Raw genomic sequence first — 20,515 nt, 5'->3', positions numbered from 1 at the left:
CACTGAAACCATGCATAAACAGGGACCGTCATGCTGGACCAAAATTGCCTTCATGCCGTCAACCGACCCAAAAGTTGAGTCTTTAAGTCGGCCTGTAGTTTTTCCTTTAGGCGGGCCTTTCGCTGTTTTTCACAAAGAGCGATGTACATTGTAACAGATACAGTTATACTTTACTTTTCTGCATTGCATGCATGTTTTCAAACAAACTAGGACATTACATTGGTTTATTGCTTAAGTTCCCTTTTTCAAATGAACCATCTTCGTAAATCTGGGAACTTGAATCAAATCAATGCAACGACATTAGCTTTTGAAAACTCATACATTGCCTGCATCCGATGTTTGCACAGCAACTACCATGTCCCGCACGACAGACGAGTCGTGCCAACATTCGCGGATAGACCACTTGCGATCTTCACCTCTCCATGGTGAGACGTGCAATGACCAGAGGCTGTCCATCCCGGCCACCTACCCCGCACGACAGGCGAGTCGTGCCAACCTTTGCGGGTAGACCACCCGCGGAATTCATTTCTCCATAGCGAGATGCGCTGTCGAGTCCATCCTGGCCACCCACCCCGCACGATAGGCGAGTCGTGCCCACTTTCGCGGGCAGGCCACTCGCGGCCTTCACCCTTCCTCCACGGCAAGACGAGCTGTTGCCGGAGGGCCAATCAACCTTCCCAGGCGAAGTTAACCAACACTAACTTCTTCCTAACAGAGAGTGTCACCGCGTGATCGGAAGCACGTCCCTCCACGTGACCCCGCGCATCTACCAGTGATCGAGCGCGCCTCACACATGTCCAAACATGTTTGCACCAACTCATGCACGCGTGCTCAATGTATTGATGCACGTCTCTTGGTGCGCTCGCACGACGCCTACCAGGCCAGTTCGCTTCCCTACACCCTTGCATTGGAATTGCGAACTGTTCATGCTTCTTCATTGTTTCCTTCTTCCATTGCAGGAAATCCCCAACAAGAAGGCAGCCTGAATACTGAACCACCACAATTGAGACAACAAACGTCTCTCATCTAGCTCTTTGGGATTTCAACACTAAGTCCCCATCCTTGCTCCACAGAGCAATACCGCAAGCAAATCAGCGTCACCGCCTTGCAGCGCCCTGCGCTATTCCCCAGCATTGACCTTTGCTTTCAAATTTCTTGCACTTTTCTATCGACCCCGCATTTACTGCATCGGGCCTCGGTCCTGCATTTACTACTTTCGGCCCCTAGCCTAGCATTTACTGCTTTCAGGTTTTGACACCTCGCATTTACTGCTTTTAGGCTCATCTGAAATCCAAAATCGACTTGGATTCAAATTCATCCAAGCGATACTCCGAGGAGCAAGTCTAATCCTTCCACTGCAAAGACCGAAAGTGACAGCTCCACAAACAGAGCATGACCCAACTCTCGATCGCAGATCAGTACGGTCATGCCTCCGATCAAAAAATGGATCGCATCCACCTCCGTTGGGGTCGCTGATTGAATACTGGGGCAACAAGCGCAATTTTCTTTAAACTCTCTGCTGCTTTCATTCAAATGCATTCCCACAAATGGGCTCCCGACATGAACAAATCCTTCAATGGAGCATTAGGACAGTCTCGAAGACGCCCTATTAGTTCTGTTGGACCTGTTCGACTCATCTGTCCTCATGGGACCCGGCTCCTCGAGCCTTCCCTAGGACGGCTGCGCATGCCTATTCGCAATTAGGGAAAACATGCTTATGTGACGTCAGTCATGGTCTAACCACTCCAGAGTGGTGATGACTACATTCCCGGAAACAAATGTCATCCACACGCGACACCCCATGGGTCGCGTACGGGACAAAAGGGATTTTCCCATGGGTCCACCCCATATTTCTTACCGTATATTCCACCGCACAGTCGCCTAACACACCATCTTCTTTGTCATCTTTTACAAGGACACGCCGGTCACAGGCGAAGAGTGATGCACAGGCTCACGCCTTTCCGAGAATTCCTCTGGAGCCTCCTCCCTTATACTTTGACAGGGAAGGGGCTCGGCATGGAGGTAACCCCTACAAAGCTAAAGACAAAAACAACTGAGCGAGCCATATGCCATCAACGCAACCATTTTAGTTGACATTGACGACATGAGATGGTCAGGGGCGACAGTTGCACAAACGGCCCACCACGAGTCACATCGACGATAAAGACCGGGGCATTCGCGTTCAACGCTTGCACCGAGACCACCTCGGACATCATCCACCCACGATAAGCATTTCCAAGCTACGTACACTGGGACATCCCCGGTTGAAGTTCGCGCCAACACAACTTCAGCAAGCAACGTACACTAGGGCATTCCCGGTTGAAGTTCGCGCCAACACAACCTCGGCAAGCGACGTACACTGGGGCCTCCCTGGTTGAAGTTCGCCCCGAGGTCGCCATAGTGGGTCACTCTAGCAAGTGACGTTGGAATGCTCCTGGTCATTTGCGTCAAGACCAGGCCTCCTCCACAACAAGCACCAAGACAACCCCGGCCACTGATTCCCTATGGCAATTTTGTATTTTCCTTCCAGACTATAGGGGAATTCACCTGAAGAGATTGCAAGGGCAAATGACACGAAGTTCAGCTTTCGAGTGCACGGGAGTCAAGCTTCCAAGAAAGCCGGTCCTCACAAAATAGGGCTAGCAACACACAACAAGTCTCCACGAGGCGAAACACACCAAAGCGGCCTCGGCGATGCAAAGTCAAGGAGTTTCAAACAAAGACACGGGGCACAAAACAAACCCCAACTGCAAGAAAAAAACAGAGCGAAAAGAAGCGGGAAAAACCCGCCAATGAAGAGAGAGAGAAAAGACGAGGGAAAAACCCGCCAATGAACAAAACAAGGTACCGCCGAGATTTAAAGCTTTGACACTGCCAATTCGAAAAAATCAACAAACCCTCACAAAAGGGGAGCAGCAGACGCAAATCCTCGACGGAGACAGAAAACAATGCATTTGGAGGTTGAATCCTTCGAACCCTTCGCCCTTGCAAACTCGAGAGATAAAAGAATCGAGCCCGCTAGGTCGAAAATCCTTTTTGGAGCGGCCTAGGCAAAAGCTAGGGTAAAAGAGAGGCACGACCGGAAACCCTTTGGGGGCGGTCGTGGTAAAAGGAGAGCTCTTCCCCTTTAGGTTGAGAGGTGCGGCCTCGAGGTGGGTGACCGTAGCAAAAGGAGAGCAAAACGAGAGATAGATAAAATTGCCCCCTAGTCTCTCGCACATTGTGCGGACAAGGAATCCCCAAAGGAAGTGGCCAGTTTATCAATTTCAACACGATCCCCGATCAGCTCTCCAATACCATTCAACCGCCCAAGAGGGAACCTTCCTCAAGCACAGTGGGTAAATGAATACGCTGTCCAAGCAGTTCAGTACAGCCTATACAACAGAAGGACGAAGGAAAATGGGGGTACATCTCACTGCAGACGTGAACCCGTGTATCCTTTTAGCCTGGGGCAACGTGCTTCCCAAGCTTTCTCTTTTCTCTTTATCTTTGCATAACTCCAAATGGGTCACAGCCACCCTTCAACAGGCTATCATAGAGCCAAAATCCCAGACATTCCTCTCCGAGAGTCTAGTCATAACGCTTTGGAAATGGTCAAACTGAGTCTGACCAAATATGAACAGAAATTCCCAAACGTGTTGCAAATGCAGTCGCCCTATGGCATCTGGATGATAAGGGTCCAAAGCCGACGGGCGCGTCGAACAACCAATAGAGCTTCTAGGGCATCATCGGGGACGTCTCGATATGCCCATACGCAGCTAACGGGAGATCCCCGGAGGCCTCGCATCTAGGCCTCCGAGAACGGGATCCACTTGCAATATCAAAGCAAAATTCTTCACGAGTTGCTCAAGCGACCCCGAAACTGAAGATCTGTGCGTCACAACGACGCTCTTTTTACTACTTACATGTGCCTATCTCATGTTAGTATTTCTCACATAATTTACTAGTGATACTAGGATTACAAGTACCACAAGCATGCAAGAACTACGGCCGACTCTGATTCCCGACCACTCGGGATACGTAGGCGCTCCACCCCAGAGCTCGAGTCCTTTAGCATGCAGCATCCCGCAAAGCAAAATCCCTCACTTCACGGCCGGGGCATCGCCAGCGAAAGTACAATGGCCAAACAGCAAAGCCGCCTTCCAGCGAAAGTGCAACCGCTCCAGCAGCAACGTCGGTCTTCCACAAATCAGAATTCCTAGGGTTTCACACCCATCCACCGGGTTTCACACCCACACCACCGCAGTCAAGGTTTCACACCCACACACCGGGTTTCACACCCACACCACCGCAGTCCGGGTATCACACCCACACCGCCGGGTTTCACACCCACACACCGGGTTTCACACCCACACCGCCGCAGTTAGGGTTTCACACCCGCTCCGCTGCATTCGGGTTTCACACCCACACACCGGGTTTCACACCCACACCACCACAGTCAGGGTTTCACACCCGTTCCGCTGCATTCGGGTTTCACACCCACACCGCCGCAGTCAAGGTTTCACACCCGCTCCGCTGCATTCGGGTTTCACACCCGTTCCGCTGCTTCGGGTTTCACACCCACACCGCCGCAGTCAGGGTTTCACACCCGCTCCGCTGCATTCGGGTTTCACACCCGTTCCGCTGCATTCGAGTTTCACACCCACACCGCCGCAGTCAGGGTTTCACACCCGCTCCGCTGCATTCGGGTTTCACACCCGTTCCGCTGCATTCGGGTTTCACACCCACACCACCGTAGTCAGAGTTTCACACCCTCTCCGCTGCATCCGGGTTTCACACCCACACCACCGCAATTAGGGTTTCACACCCGTTCCGCTACATTCGGGTTTCACACCCACACCGCCGCAGTTAGGGTTTCACACCCGTTCCGCTGCATTCGGGTTTCACACCCACACCGCCGCAGTCAGGGTTTCACACCCGTTCCGCTGCATTCGGGTTTCACACCCACACTGCCGCAGTCAGGGTTTCACACCCTCTCCGCTGCATTCGGGTTTCACACCCTCACACCGGTTTTCACACCCACACCACCGCAATCAGGGTTTCACAGCCGTTCCGCTGCATTCGGGTTTCACACCCACACCGCCGCAGTCAGGGTTTCACACCCGCTCCGCTGCATTCGGGTTTCACACCCACATACCGGGTTTCGCACTCACACTACCGCAGTCAGGGTTTCACACCCGTTCTACTGCATTCGGGTTTGACACCCACACTGCCGCAGTCAGGGTTTCACACCCGCTCCGCTGCATTCGGGTTTCACACCCACACATCGGGTTTCACATCCACACCACCGCAGTCAGGGTTTCACACCCGTTCCACTGCATTCGGGTTTCACACCCACACCACCGCAGTCAGGGTTTCACACCCGCTCCGCTACGTTCGGGTTTTACACCCAGGGTTTCACACCCACACACGAAGAGTCTTCAGGATAGCATTACATGCACTCAGTGGCATCACATTTAGTTGGCAAGCAACGAAGGATTCTGCCACAACATTGATTGCAGCACAGAAAAGCGTAGTGATGGAGGAATCACAATGATTCCTTCCACTCCTCACGCAACTCCCCAGCGTACAACATCACACTTATCCAAAGCAAGAAGGAGAAGGCCATATAGGAAATTCCACATCGATCACTGCTATCAAACTGGGGTACTTATGAAGTCTTTGGCTGCATCCTCTACTCGAGAACACAGTCAAAGAGGGGCAAGCTGTCAGCACCCCATTTTAGCTCACCAATCCAAACAACGATATCAGCAATGGTCCAGACCATGACTTGAGCAGGAATACAAAAAACGGCTCGGCAGAGCAAAAAATCACTATTCACCTTAAGTCGGCAAAATTGAGCAGATGACATATGCACATGTCAGAAGAGCAGCCTTGATCAACAGAAGCTAATAGAGCGACCAGAGAGCTCAACAATGTCCGAAACCGGCAATTTCAGTATATCACATGGACGGTTCTATTTTCCGATAGTTCGCTCGATCATCGGAAGATAACCAATATTGGACTCCAAAAATCCACTTCAATGCCAAACAGATGAAAAGTGTCCCCAAAGGCATTTTGCAAATCATCTGCTCTATACAGAACAACTTTCTGTATACAGACCACTTTTTAGTGAAAGCCCAAAAATGCCGGTTTCCTAGAGAAAAGTTAATTCCAAATATCAGACGCGGCCATGCCCCACCAGCACACAGAGCATGAACAATGCTTCAGATTGTCTCTTGGAAGTCACACAGACACTTCAAATGACTTCCGAACGGCAAAACAAGCATACCCCTCTTCGGAAGAGTATAGCCGAAGATTGGTCTGATGGAATTACGGCAAACGAAGTTCATACCGCACTGCCCTGAAAACTCCAGCGGACATTCGCAATTAGGCAAAACAGACAGCAAAACCCTTCACGGTTTCCCGAGTAACCTCCGAGGAGCACAAAAGGCCATTTTCAGGGAAAATCCATATCCGGAGGTCCTCTTTGGGGAAATTTGACGCCGGGTGCCTACCCTACACAGTGCTAGCCTTCCCAAGGCTCAACGTGGAATCGTCGGAATGAATCACACAACTCATCTAGACCTCCCGAGCAGTGCTTTAGAGATCCCAGGTACACTTTTCAAGTCCTTAGAGATCCAATCTCGACAAACGGAGATCACAGTGATTTTCGGAGCGCCCAAGCAACTCAGATAGCAATATGAGAAATTCAGTTTCGACCTCTTAGGACATCTCCGGCTCCACGTTTACATTACCGGCTTAAGGGACAATTGTTCACGTTGTCTGACAATTTATGTCAAAATGACCAACGTGAGATGCAGACACAAGATATGCTGCCAAAAGCGGACAACTTCGCTTTGGTCACCTATAATGAGCAAAACCGGCATCCGAGCCTCATATGGACCTGGGACATTTCTCCTCGAAAAGTGCTAATCTTGGGCTCATTTAATCCGTTTTCTCACGTATATCGACAATTCGACGTTCAATTCGAACCACGAACTTCGAATACGCGACCAATCGAGACCCGAGTTTTTTCTCGATTTCTTCTCTTAGGCCGTGGGACCCACGGGTCAGGCCTAGCCGCCCCATCCTTGCCTTGGGCGTCCTCCCCTTTGTCTTCTTCATCTCCATGAAGATAAGAAGACAACTTGCACACTTATCCCCTCAAATATCTAAGTGTTTCATTTTTGCACTCCAACTCCCCATCAATGCTCATTAATGTTTTATTTCTTCTCCATCAATGCCACTTGCAAGAATATCTTCTTCCTTCATTAAGCAAATTCGGATCCCCTAATCCATGCCCCTTAATTGCACATTTCTTTCACTAATTGCACTTAAGCATAGCCTATATATTGTCCAAATGTCATTAACTCATGGACACCTTCAAGCACTCTCTCTCTAGCATTTCTCACTCAAACAAAAGCTCTCAAACTCTCAAGGAGTTCAGCAAAATCGCAGCAAGCAAGAACCACCCAAAAACCAAGCAAAACACTCAAGACTTAAGTCGGAATCCATCCCGACTTAAATCCAAACTTTACCAAACTTCATATCCCACATGTTTTTGACCCCCTCTATCCATTTCTGAGCTTAGATTTTAAGTTTGAAGCCTCTAAGCCATAGAACCAGTCTTGAACAAAATCTGGACAAATTTGGTCCTTTTCGGGTCAAAAATGTCAAACCGGGTTTCAAGCCTTTCCAAGTCGGTTTGAGCTACCAAAACCCATCAAACACCTCCCCACACAACCCTAGGGTGTCAAGGAGTCAAGAAATCCAAGAAAAACCCGTCGGTTTAACCCCAGGAAGAAGAAACAGCCCGACTGCCCAGTCGGGTCGAAATTTCTGACTGTTTGTACAGTTTTCTTGCAGATCGGGTCGATCCAGGACTCTTTTCGGAAAAAAACCACCACAGCCACCTCCGGAGGTGAGTTAGCAGTCGGGAGCCGTTGGCCTTGCTCAAAAATTCCATCGGGAGCCTCCGTGGAGACATCCGACCCGACTTGTGCTAGTCGGGTTCGAAATTCCAGACGTGCTCTGTTTTGGGTGATTTTTGCAGGACTGTACTGGTCGACCCAACAACTCTGGGAACAAACGACCACCACGGTCACCTAGAGGGGTCCTTGGCTATCCAAGGCCGCCGACCTTGCCTCAAAATTCCATCGGGAGCCTCCGTGGTGACGTCCGACCCGACTTGTGCCAATCGGGTCTATCCTCCCTTCCATTCGGGTCTGTTTGGTGCCATTCGGGTCTGTTCAACGGAAAACAGCCCAAACCCAACCCATCAACGGTCCAACCCGACTCTTGAAGATACCATCCCGCATCTCGGGACTAGGTATGACCATTCCCGACTTAGAGGAGCTAGGACTTTTACATTATTGTTGTGTTTATGGAGTTTTAAGGGGTTTGAAGCATGATTTTAATTCTGAACTTTAATATTATGCAATTTCCTTATTACACCATGCATGTTTATCATCGTTTAACGTGCTAGTATGTCGGGAAATATTTAAATCGAAGTCGAGGAAACTATCCCGACCCGGAAAAGCCGAGATCGTTCGGGTTAACCTCTCCATGAGGTAACCTAGAGCATTCTTGAACTTTTTGGGTCAAGACCGGATTCCTTTGCCCCGATTTAAATTGTTTATTGAGTTTTATTGTTTTTCTCACATCCATGAAATCGGTATTGTTTTATCGATTCCTTAAATAATATGTTTGTGCATGTTTGCATGTTTGAATGTGTTATTTAAATCATGATAATACCGACTTTCGTTTAATCGTGTTATTTAACATGTTTGATGTTTAAGCATGCGAGAAAAGATTCAAAACAAGACAGGGAAAACTCGTGAAACCAAATACAAGCCGTGAAACCTCTCGGCTTTCTCCAAGGAGAATAGGCCGAGAGTCTCATAGAGTTATTCGGGTTCCATGAGGCTTCCTCTTCCCGTTTTAAATCCGTTCTCGGATTTCGTGTAATTTGCAAGTTCAATTACATCGAGAATCTCACATGAAATGTCTTTCCAAACCAAAATATGCATGGATTCGCAATTCGGAGACCCTTTCAGGCCTATTAGGATCAAAGGGTGTTTCGGCCATCATTGGCCGAATCATCCTCGGTCTTTCTTGACCCGTCTTGGTCGCCGAGTCACGAATCGTTTTTACAATTAATGCATTCGGCAAAACCTTTAAGCATTAATTTCACGAACGGGTTAATCGGGACGCTCACGTGATTAAACCCACTTCATACTGATAAAGTTTACACGAATTGGCCATTAACTGATAACTCGCGTCGATGAGTTGTCAAATGACGTTGGTGCCCTTTCCAAACTCATCAATTTCAAAACCCGAAACGCGCGGTCCGATGTAGCATGGACGTCTGAAAAGGGCTTCTGTGTCTAACTTGAGTTTTTACCTGATTCCAGGTAACTCAGGTCAGGATACAGAAGATCTTTCTACATCACTTCTGGGCAGATCGACCTGTTCTTTGGCTTTTTCGGGGTTCTTGCACAACCCTGGAAGATCCAAGGAATTGGTCGACACCGGCTACAAGCCGAGGTGGCCTGCACTGCAATGTTTCCCCTTTTCTGAAACAATTTTCAAATAAAGGGCAAAATCGTCTTTTCACAATTCAGCGATACCCTTAGGGTTAGCATGACAGAAACACTACAGTACGGGATAAGAACGGGCTACCTGTTCAGGGGCAGGTTCATCTGCATAACATTTTCTTATCTAACTGATGAGTTTCTTTCATCCAAACATTGACTCGGGTAACTGGAACGGTTATCTCTGTCAGAAAACATGCAAAATGCTGATTAACCTTTCACTCGACCTAACCAAACACTAGATAATGGTTAGGAGGAATTCTAGATTCCAAATCTAGAGTCAAAACACGAGTTTGACTAATTCAGTGGAAATTCAGTGTCACAATACAGAACAACTGTAAAAGCAATCCACACACATGAGATTTGACTCTCTTTGTCAAGTTCTCAAAACAAAGCCGAATGCTAAAACATTGGCACGTGCTTGTTTGTCTAGGGTAGTATTTGCTTGCCAAAATACCCCGGATTAACAACTTGTTAAAACACGTACACTCGATAATAACAAGCACCTTGTCTGTTATTTACCTGTTGCGTGTTATCTTTCCGCACCTGTTTGCCATGCGGGTCGAGCCTGATCCCTAGGCCGAATAATATTAGGGTTCAACGCCCTAATCATCGAGCACAGGGTTCAACGCCCTAATCAACACTCACAGGGTCCAACGCCCTATTCAGTGAGAGCGTCCATTGAATTTCAGTTCTTCGGTCTTTTCCCTAAACTCACGGTGAGTTAGAGTGGAATAATAACCGAACGCGAAACGACTGGAATTCGACCCTTTTGTAATTTGTATTTATTGTTTTGAGAGCATTGTAAGGATTTTATTTTGTACATTTATTCTGTAAGAATTCCAGTCGGTGAGCGAACGGTCCGAGAGTCGAATTAATCGAATCGGTCTAATACTTGCCCAGATACAAGTAAATCCAAGAACTCGCGGTTCTGGTTCACGCAGGGATTCAACCTCCATGGTTCGATGAACTGTAACGCAAGATTGTGAACCAACTCCCCGACATACGGGTTTACTTCTCTCTCGGCTTCTCAACCGACATCGTTTGGTTCGCCGAATCTCCGGTGTCAAAACGTGCGAGCCGAGTGCAACTTAATTCATGCGGTAAATCATAAAACATGCAAGCCTAGCAAACCAGAGTACCGAAAGGGCGTGCGGGATATAGGCCCGCACGTAACATGAACCCCCGAACACGGATTTTCCGGTTCCGCACAGATCAATGCCTTAACAACAAACTAGGTGTTTCATACCCCTAGACCCGGGTAACTTATCCGCCCTCGACCTACGGGTCGTAAAATGATAAGTGGCGACTCCTTCTCTCACGCGTGTCCGTCACGCGTCCCCATGGGAAGGTGGACACTCCCAAGCCGCGCGATCCAAAAGCGCGCATGCGAGCCCCGACGAGAGTCCACATTCGGGTCCGTACAGGGCCCTTGGACAGTTCTTAGCGAAATGGCCTGGTCGGTTGCAAATATAGCACCGGGAGGATTTTTACTTCTTTCTAAACCTGCGCTTCTTCCTCAAGTACTTCCATCTCTTTCCAGAATATCTTCTGAACTTTGCTTTCGACATTTTCCACTTCTTATAGTGCTTTTTCTTCTTGGTTGGGTAACTACAATCTTTGTCCTTTCTTGAGCACTTAATGTACAACTCAAGTCGTTTGTAGTCCTTTTCCATTGACTTGTCTCCCTTTAGGACTTCTTTGATAGCTTGTTTCTTCATGAAGGCATCTTCAAGGGCCACGTGAATCTTCTACTAGATTTCTCCAACAGTGCAGTCAATAATTCTTTTGCCTCTAGCCTGTGGTAACCTTTCCGCTACTCCTGCCAGTGATGCAAGAATAGAGGAGAGGAAAACTTGCGTCAGGGAGATGTCCGCTCCGAGCTCATAAAATAGTCGTACCATGTCCTTGAAGTGGAGGTCCAGATTCTTTCTTTTGTAGGAACAACACTTCCTTTCAAAGAACTCCTTTCGTTTGAGTTCTTTGAGATCTCCAGGAAGTTCCACAAAATAAACATACAGGATATGGACTACTTCTGTAGGGCTACTTACAATGAACTGGACCTGTTCTTGCTCTGTCAGTCCAGTCCACCTGTTCCGTAAAGTCCTGGTCAACCGAGATACGAAGTCTGACATGACCTCATGGTTATCATGAACTGTGAGTGCTCTAGTAGTGAGATAGGCCAAGAACTCCTAGAGTCTGTCTGGCCATTTAGAGTAGGGAATATCGTCTAAAGTAAAGACAAGGTTCCCCCTGGTTGGTGCTGCTGGCTCTGCCGCTTGTGGTGGATCCACCATTTCAGATCTGGCGTCGTCCGAATCAACTACTTCTCCCCTTCCCATCATCTTTACCGGGGGATAGGAGTCTTCTGTCTCCCATGAGTCTTCTGACTCCTCGGGAGAGGCTTCCGATTCTTCCTCTGATACTGAGTCAGATGTTTCTTCTTTAACTACCATCTGACTTTCTTCGCATTGCTTCTTAAGAAAGGAGTTCAGAGGATTTTCCTTAGGGAACACCATAATGGCTCCTTGAAGATATTCTTCTTCATCACTTCCGTTCTTCTTCTCCTTTTCTTCGTTTGGACGCTTGGTGGAAGATGGAACTAGTCCTGGAGGGATTTCATATACCTCCTTCTTTTTCTCTTGGCGTCTTTGAGCTGCTTCTGTAGCCTGTCTTGCTCTTTCCCTTATTTCCACAAGTGTAGCTTTTTTAGGCTGCTGTTCTTCTTGAGAAGGAGAGGACATTGAGAGCCTTGCAGGCTTGCTTCTTTCTCCAAGTGGTCTTTCCAAAAAGTTGAAGAGGCGTGTGGTCGGGGAAGTTGGCGGCGATGGTGCTAGAGTCCCAGAGAGAATCGCAATTTGGTTTTTTAGCTTACGAATCTCTTCCTCCTTTCTATCTAGATCAATCTAGAAGTATGAGACAGCAAGAGTGTACGGACCCAAATGTAGACTCTCGTCGAGGCCCGCATGAGCACTTTTGGATAGCGCGGCTTGGGAGTGTCCACCTTCCCGGAGATGCGTGATGGACAGGCGTGAGAATGAGTCGTCATTTATCATTTTACAACTCGAAGGTCTAGGGCGGATAAGTTACCCGGGTCTAAGGGTATGGAACACCTAGTTTTGCTAAGGCATTGGTCATGAGGAACCAGAAAGTCCGAGTTCTATGGTTCATGTTATGTGCGGGCCTATATCCCACACACCCTTTCGGTACTTTGGTTTGCTAGGCTTGCATATTTTAATTTTTTACCGCGTGAATTAAGTTGCGCTCGACTCGCACGTTTTGAGACAGTAAATTCGTTGAATTAACAATGTCGGTTGTGAAGCCGAAAGAGAAGTAAAATCCGCATGTCCGGGATTTAGTTCACAATCTTGCGATACAGTTCATCAAACCATAATGTTTGAATTCCTACGTGAACCAAAACCGCGGTATTTAGGGTTTACTTTCCTTTGGGCAAACATTGAACCGATTCGAATGATTCGACTCTCGGACCGTTTGCTTACCAACTGAGATTCTTACAATGCGCTCTTAAAAATAATACAACAAAACATAATTACAAATGATTGAATCTCAATTAGCTCGCATTCGGTTATTATTTCGCTCTAACACGCCGTGAGTTTAAGGAAAAGCCGAAGAACTGAAATTCAATGTACGCTCTCACTTAATAGGGCATTGGACCCTATGAGTGTTGATTAGGGCATCGACCCCTGTGATCGATGGTTAGGGCGTTGAACCCTGAGTGTAATGCATCCTATGGGTCGAGCTTGACCCGCATGACAAACAAGTGCAGAAGATAACACGCAACGCGTGAATAATAGACAAGGTGTTTGTTATTATCAAGTGTACGTGTTTTAACAAGTTGTTAATTATGGGTATTTTGGCATGCAAATCCTACCCTAGATAAAAAAGCGTGCTAACTTTTTAGCATTTTGGCTTTGGTTTGAGAACCTGACATATCGGGTGTCCGTAGTCAAGTCTCGTGTGGGTGGATTGCTTTTACAATGACTCGGTGTTGACACTGAAATTACACTGAATTAGCCAACTCGTGTTTTAACTCTCGATTTGGAACCTAGAGTTCCACCTAACCATTTCTAGCGTTTGGTTAGATCGAGTGGAAATATTAGTCTGGTAATTATGTTTTGATGCAGAATACCCGACTAACACCCTAAACTATGCTAGGATGACAGAAACTCATCAGTGGGAATAAGAAAGGGCTATGCAGATGAACCTGCTCCTGAATAGGTAGCCCGTTCCTATTCCGATACTGTCGTGTTTCTATCAAACTAACCCTAGGATGTCGCCAAATCATAAAATGACGTTTCTGCCCTTGACTTGAAAATTTACTTTCAGAAAAGGGAAACAACGCATCAGTGGGAATAAGAAAGGGCTATGCAGATGAACCTGCTCCTAAACAGGTAGCCCGTTCCTATTCCGATACTGTCGTGTTTCTATCAAACTAACCCTAGGATGTCGCCAAATCATAAAATGACGTTTCTGCCCTTGACTTGAAAATTTACTTTCAGAAAAGGGAAACAACGCAATACGGGCCACCTCGGCCTGTAACAGGCATCGATCAATCCTTTGGATCTTTCGGGGTTATGCGAGAACCCCGTAAAAGCCAAAGATTTGATCAATCTATCCGGAAGTGATCTAAAAGAAACTTTTGAATTCCGACCCGAATTACCTGAAATTAGGTAAAACTCAAGTCAAAACGCACAAGTCTCTCCTAGATGTCCATGTTATATCGTACTGCATGTCTCGGATTTTAAAGTATGGGAATTTTGAAAAGGGCATTAACATTGTTTTGTAATTCGGCGACGCGAATTACAAATCAATGTTCAATTCGTGCAAAGTTGTTTAAGCCGAGTAAATTAACCGTGTGAGTGTCCCGATTAACCCGTTCATGAAATTAATGCTTAAGGTTATTGCCGAATGCATTAATTGTGAAAACGATTCGTGATTCGGTGACCAAAACAGGTCTAGAAAGACCGAGGATGATTCGGCCAAACATGACCAAAACACCCTTAGGTCCTAATAGGTCCGAAAGGGTCACCGATTTGCAAATCCATGCATATTGCTTGGAAAAGACATTTTTATGCAACGTTTGCAACTTAATGAAAATTGCAATTTACACGAAATCCAATAACGGACTTAAAACGGGAAGGGAAGCCCCATTGGGACCCAAATTGCTTCAAGAGGCTCTCGACCTCTTCCCCTGAAGGATGGCCGAGAGGTCTCTTGACCCAAATTGGGTTCCAATGAGTTTCCTTGTTCCGTTTTAAATCTTTTCTCGCATGCTCAAATAACAAACACGATAAATAACACGTATTTTAATAAAAGTCGGTATTGTCATGAGTTGAATAACACCTTCAAACATGAAAACATGCACAAAGATGTTATTTAAGGAATCAATAAAATAATACTGACTTCATGAGCGTGGGAAAACATGAGGAAACTCAGGAATCGAATTCGGATCGGGTCAAGAAGACCATTCCTTGCCTGAAAAGAGCAAGAGAGCATTCGGTTACCTTTTTAGGAGGACAACCTGTGAGCTCTTTTACTTTCTTCGGGTCGGGATGTTCTTCTCAACTACGATCCAAGTGCTTCCCGATATGCTAGCACGTAAATCAAGGATAAACATGCATGATATAACATGGAAAGTGCATAAAAATGTAATCTTGCAAGTGAAACATGCTTAAAATGCCATATTACTCCATAAACATGCAATAAATGTAAAAAGACCAAACTCCTCTAATTTGAGGATGGAATACATAGCCTCAGGATACAAGGAAAGAGTCGGGGAAGGGTTTGAGAGTCGGGTGACTCGGTGGAATCCTTGGAAGGACGTTCGGGTGCATGGGCAGCACGTTCGGGCAAGCTGGGATGCGCGGCTGGACGTGCACGAGCATGCACAGGCGCGGGAAGGAGCTCAGGCGCACGGTTGGACACGCGGGCAGGCACGGGAAGTAGTTGTGCGCGCTGGGCGTGCGTGGGGAGGCACGGGCGCAAGTAAGCTGGTCGTCAGCGAACGTCCGGGACGTGGACGTGCATGCATGCAAAGGATGTGCGGGGCGCACGGGCGCAGGAGCGTATGGTGACGAGTGCAGGAACACACGCGGGAGCAGCCAAGCAGGAGCAAGCGCGCGCGGGCAGACGCGCATGAGCATCACCGAGCGCCTGGACGTGGGAGCAGTGACGGGTGTACTGTTCACCCGAGAGCACGATTCGAACCTGAAATGATGAAATCGATTCGAAATAATGAGCAAACCACTTCAAATAAAAAATCTGAGTTCAGAAATGAACTCATTGGGTTCAAAACATGTGATCCATGAAGTTTGGAAAATTTTGAATATAAGTCGGAATAGTGAACGCTGTGAATTCTGACTTAAACTCTAAGGGTTTTTGCTTGGACTGGGTTGCTATATTGTTGCTGGAGCTAAGGGAGCATTCCTAGAGGGAGAAAGCTAGTGAGAGTGTGTAAGAGCAAAAGTGATTAGCTTAATCACTCTTAAGCAATATATAGGCAAAGCTAATGGATAATTAAGCAAAACAAAGTGCAATTAGGGAGCTTCATTAGGGAGGGTAGTTTTGCTAAGCAAGATAAGGGTGAGTATGAGCCAAGTATTCTTCTTGTGGAAGAGCCAAAAACATTAATTGTGTTGGATGGAAGACTAAGGATATTTTGGTGCAAGTTGAAGCAAGAGTGCAAGAGAAGCTTAAGCAAAGGGGCGGCTGCCCTTGGGCAGCTTGTGGACCTCACAGTTCAAGAGGAAAAAGCTGGGTGAAAGCTCGGGCCTCGATGGTCGCGTATTCGAAGTTCGTGGTTCAAATTGAACGTCGAATTGCCGATATACGTGAGAAAACGGGTTTAATGAGTCCAAGATTGGCACTCTTCGTGGAAAAATACCCCGGGTCCATATGAGGCTCGGAAGCCGTTTTTGCTCGTTTTAGGTGACCAAAGCGAATTTGACTGTTTCTGACCGCATATCTTGTAGCTGCATCTCACGTTGGTCATTTTGATATAAATTGTCAAACAACATGAACAATTGACTCTTAAGTCAGTAATGTAAATGTGGACCAGAGATATCCTAGGAGGTCGAAACAAGATTTCTCAGATTACTTTCTGAGTTGCTTGGACGTTCCGGAGGTCAATGTGATCTTTGTTTGTCGAGATTGGACCTCTAAGGACTTGAAAAGTGCATCTGAGCCCTTTAAAGCACTGCTCGGGAGGTCTAGATGGGTTGTGTAATTCATTTCGACGATTCCACATTGAGCCTTAAGAAGGCTAGCACTGTGTAAGGTAGGCATCTGGCGTCAAGTTTCCCCAAAGAGGACATCCGGATATGAATTTCCATTGAAAATGGTCTTATATGCTCCTCGAATGTTACTCGGGAAACTGAAAAGGGTTTTGCTGTCTGTTTTGTCCAATTGTGTCCATCCGCTAGAGTTTTCAGAGCAATACAAGGTCAACTTCGTTTGCCGTTATTCCGTCAGACCGGTCTCCGGTTATGCACTTCCGAAGAATGGTATGCCTGTTTTGTCACTCGGAAGTCATTTGAAGTGTTTGTATGGCTTCCAAGAGATAATCTGAAGCACTGTTTATGCTCTGTATGCTTGTGGGGCATGGCCGCGTCTGACATTTGGAATTAACTTTTCTCCGGAAAATCGGCATTTTTTTACTTCCACCGAAATGTTGTCTGTATACAGAAAGTTGTTCTGTATAGAGCAGATGATTTGCAAAATGCGTTTGAAGACACTTTTCATCTGTTTGACACTGATGCGGATTTTTAAAGTCCAATATTGGCTATCTTCCGATGGTCGAGCGAACTACCGGAAAATAGGACTGTCTATGTGGTATACTGAAAATGTCGGTTTTGGATGTGGTTGAGCTCTCTTGTCACTCTGTTGGCTTTTGGTGACCCATGGAGTTCTTCTGTCATATGGACATGTCATCCGCTTGATTTTGCTAACTCGAGGATGAATAGTGATTTCTCGCTCCGTCGAGCTATTTTCTGTATTCCCGCTCGAGTCATAGTCTGGATCGCTACTGATATGTATTGTTTGACTTGATGAGCCAAAATGGGGTGCTGACAGCTTGCCCCTCTTTGACTGCGTGCTCGAATAGAGGATGCAGTCAAAGACTTCAAAAGCACCACATTTTGATAGCATTGATCAATATGGATCTTCCGATGACCGTCTTCTCCCTTTTACTTTAGATATGTGGGATGTTATGCCTAGCATAAAGATAAAAGAAGTGAGATGAAATGTGAATAAGCTTGGCGGCAAACAAGTAGGGTGCATGCATAAAGGAAATTGCTCAGTTGATGGAAAATGTCTTGCTTAATTAGAAATGCGGTGTGCAGAGTTTAATGAAAAGTTCGGTGCTCAAGAGAAATGCATTGCTTAAACTAAAGTACGTTTGTTTAATGAAAAGGTGCGCTCGCTTAAAGAAAGGTGCATGTTTAATGAAAATGCTTGTTTAATGAAAGTGTTTGCATAATGAAAAGTGCTTGAATAATTAAAAGTGCTTGCATAATGAAAAGAGCTTGTTTAATGAAAATGCATGTTTAAAGGAAGTGTGTTGGCTTAATGAAAGGTGCATGTTTAATGAAAAGTGCTTGCTTAATAAAAATGTGTGTTTAAAGAAAGTGCGTTTGCTTAATGAAAGGTGCATGCATGAAGAAAAGTGCCTGTATAATGAAAAGTGTTTGCATAAAGGAAGGGCTTGCATAATAAGAAGTACTTGCATAAGGAAAAGTGCTTGCATAAAGAAAAGTGCGGTTGCAAGGGGCACGGGCGCTTGCCCGGCGAGTTGCAGGGTGCACGAGCGCTTGCTCGGCGGGTTTGCAATACGCACGGGCGCATTGCCCTGTGGATTGCGGGGTGCACGAGCGCTTGCTCGGCGGGTTTTGCAATATGCACGGGGCGCATACCGAATGAACTGCATGGTTCACAAGCACCTACCCAATAGACTTGCAAGGTGTACGAGCGCTTGCTCAGCGGGTTTTGCAATATGCACGGGCGCTTGCCCGATAAGCTGCATGATGCATTACATTACGAAAAGGTGCATGCTTAAAGAAAGGCGCTTGCTTAAAGAAAATGCTTGCTTAATAAAAAGGTGCATACTTAATGGAAAGGTGTTTGCATAATGAAAAGTGCTTGCTTAATGAAAAGGTGCTTGCTGAAAGTATATGCAAATGCTGGGGGGTTGCATGAGATGTGGAAGGAATCATTGTTTCATCCATCACTGAACCCATCTGTGTTGTGAACGTTGCTGTAATAGCATGCTTTGTTGATTTTCATTTGCTTATGACGCAACTGAGTGCATGAAGTGTTATCCTGCAGATTTCTCCTTGGATTGAGGCTGTAGTTCTTGGCATAAGGCAGACATGCATTCGTCAGCGGAAGAGACCCTTTGGGGTTTGCATCCCAAGACTTGCACATGAGACTATGGGAGCTAACAATAGTCGTCAGTCCAACCACATAGCCATAATGAAGATGTGCAAAAGAGTCCAAGTAATAATGCTTTAGGGATTTGAATTCGATGACCATTTGAAGGGGTGGCCGTGGCCCGCAAGACTATGACTTGGAAGGAAAAGCTTTTTGCAGAACGGGTATGACCCGTGGAATTTATATAAAGGTAAAAGAGAGGGATCTTTGGGATCCTCCAAATCAAAGATACAACGATTCAACTGCATGTCGAAACGCGTCTCATGCTCGGAGAGTCAAGGAGAGTTTGCTTGCGTCGAAGACTGCAAAACCACTACTCGTTGTCGCTTCACATTGAGTGTAATTGTTCTTTCATGGTCAAGCTGCCAAAAGTCCCCTAACTTTTGCCTAGGCTGCAAGATGCGTGACGACCTAGCGGGGTCTTTTATTTGACATTTTCCTCGTTTAGAGCTCACCTTTTGCTACGACCGCCCTATTTCGGGTTTGATCGCACCTCTCAGTTCCTCTAACTTTTGTCTAGACCACCCTTTGCGGGTTTTCAGCCTAGCGAGGACTTTGTTTCATGTTCTCCGTTTGCCACGGTTCCCCTTTGCGAGATTTTAAACCGTGCCTCTCATTCCTAATTTTTGCCTACGCCGTCTCAAAGAGGTTTTCAACCTAGTGGGAAATTCATTCTTTTTCTCTCAAAAGAAAAGAGTTCAGAGAAAGGGGAAAAGCTGAAGAAGGGGAGACATAAACGAGTCGAATTAAAAGTACTAGGGATTAAGCATGCGAAAAGAGATAAAAATGTAATGTGCATTAAGGAAACACCCGCGATGGGGTAACAGATACACCATCAAGGATAGTATTTCTTAAGAGTATCAGCATTGACCGGAAGAGCGTTCTCATTCCCGTTCATGTCATTGAGAATGATTGCCCATTCGTCAAAGACTTCTTTGACGATGAAGGGACCGTCATACTTGTAAGCAAATTTGCCCCTAGAATCTGGAGCGATGTGCAAGACTTTCTGCAAAACGAGGTCGCCGGGGCTGAACTCGCGAGGACAAACTTTCTTGTTAAACGCTTGGGCCATTCTCTGCTGGTAGCATTGTTTGTGGCAAAGTGCTGTGAGCCGCTTCTCATTAATGAGATTAAGTTGTTCGTAGCGCTATTTTGCCCATTCTGCTTCCTGAAGCTTGGGCTCGGCAAGGATTCTCGTAGAGGGAATCTCCACTTCAACTGGAAGAACTGCTTCCATGCCGTAGACCAAAGAGTACGGGGTAGCCCCAGTAGACGAGCTGATGGAAGTCCGATACGCCAAGAGCGCGAACGGGAGCATCTCATGCCAGTCTTTGTAATTCACGTCATTTTTTCGATGATTTTCTTTATGTTCTTGTTCGCCGTTTCTACCGCACCATTCATTTGTGGATGATACGGAGAGGAATTGCGATGCTGGATTCTAAACTGTGCACAGAGCTCGTGGATGAGTTTGTTGTTCAAATTCTTGGCGTTGT

This window comes from Punica granatum, chromosome 1 (assembly GCF_007655135.1).
Source record: "Punica granatum isolate Tunisia-2019 chromosome 1, ASM765513v2, whole genome shotgun sequence".
Classification (NCBI taxonomy): Eukaryota; Viridiplantae; Streptophyta; class Magnoliopsida; order Myrtales; family Lythraceae; genus Punica; species Punica granatum.
Note: the sequence above shows the minus strand (reverse complement) of the source record.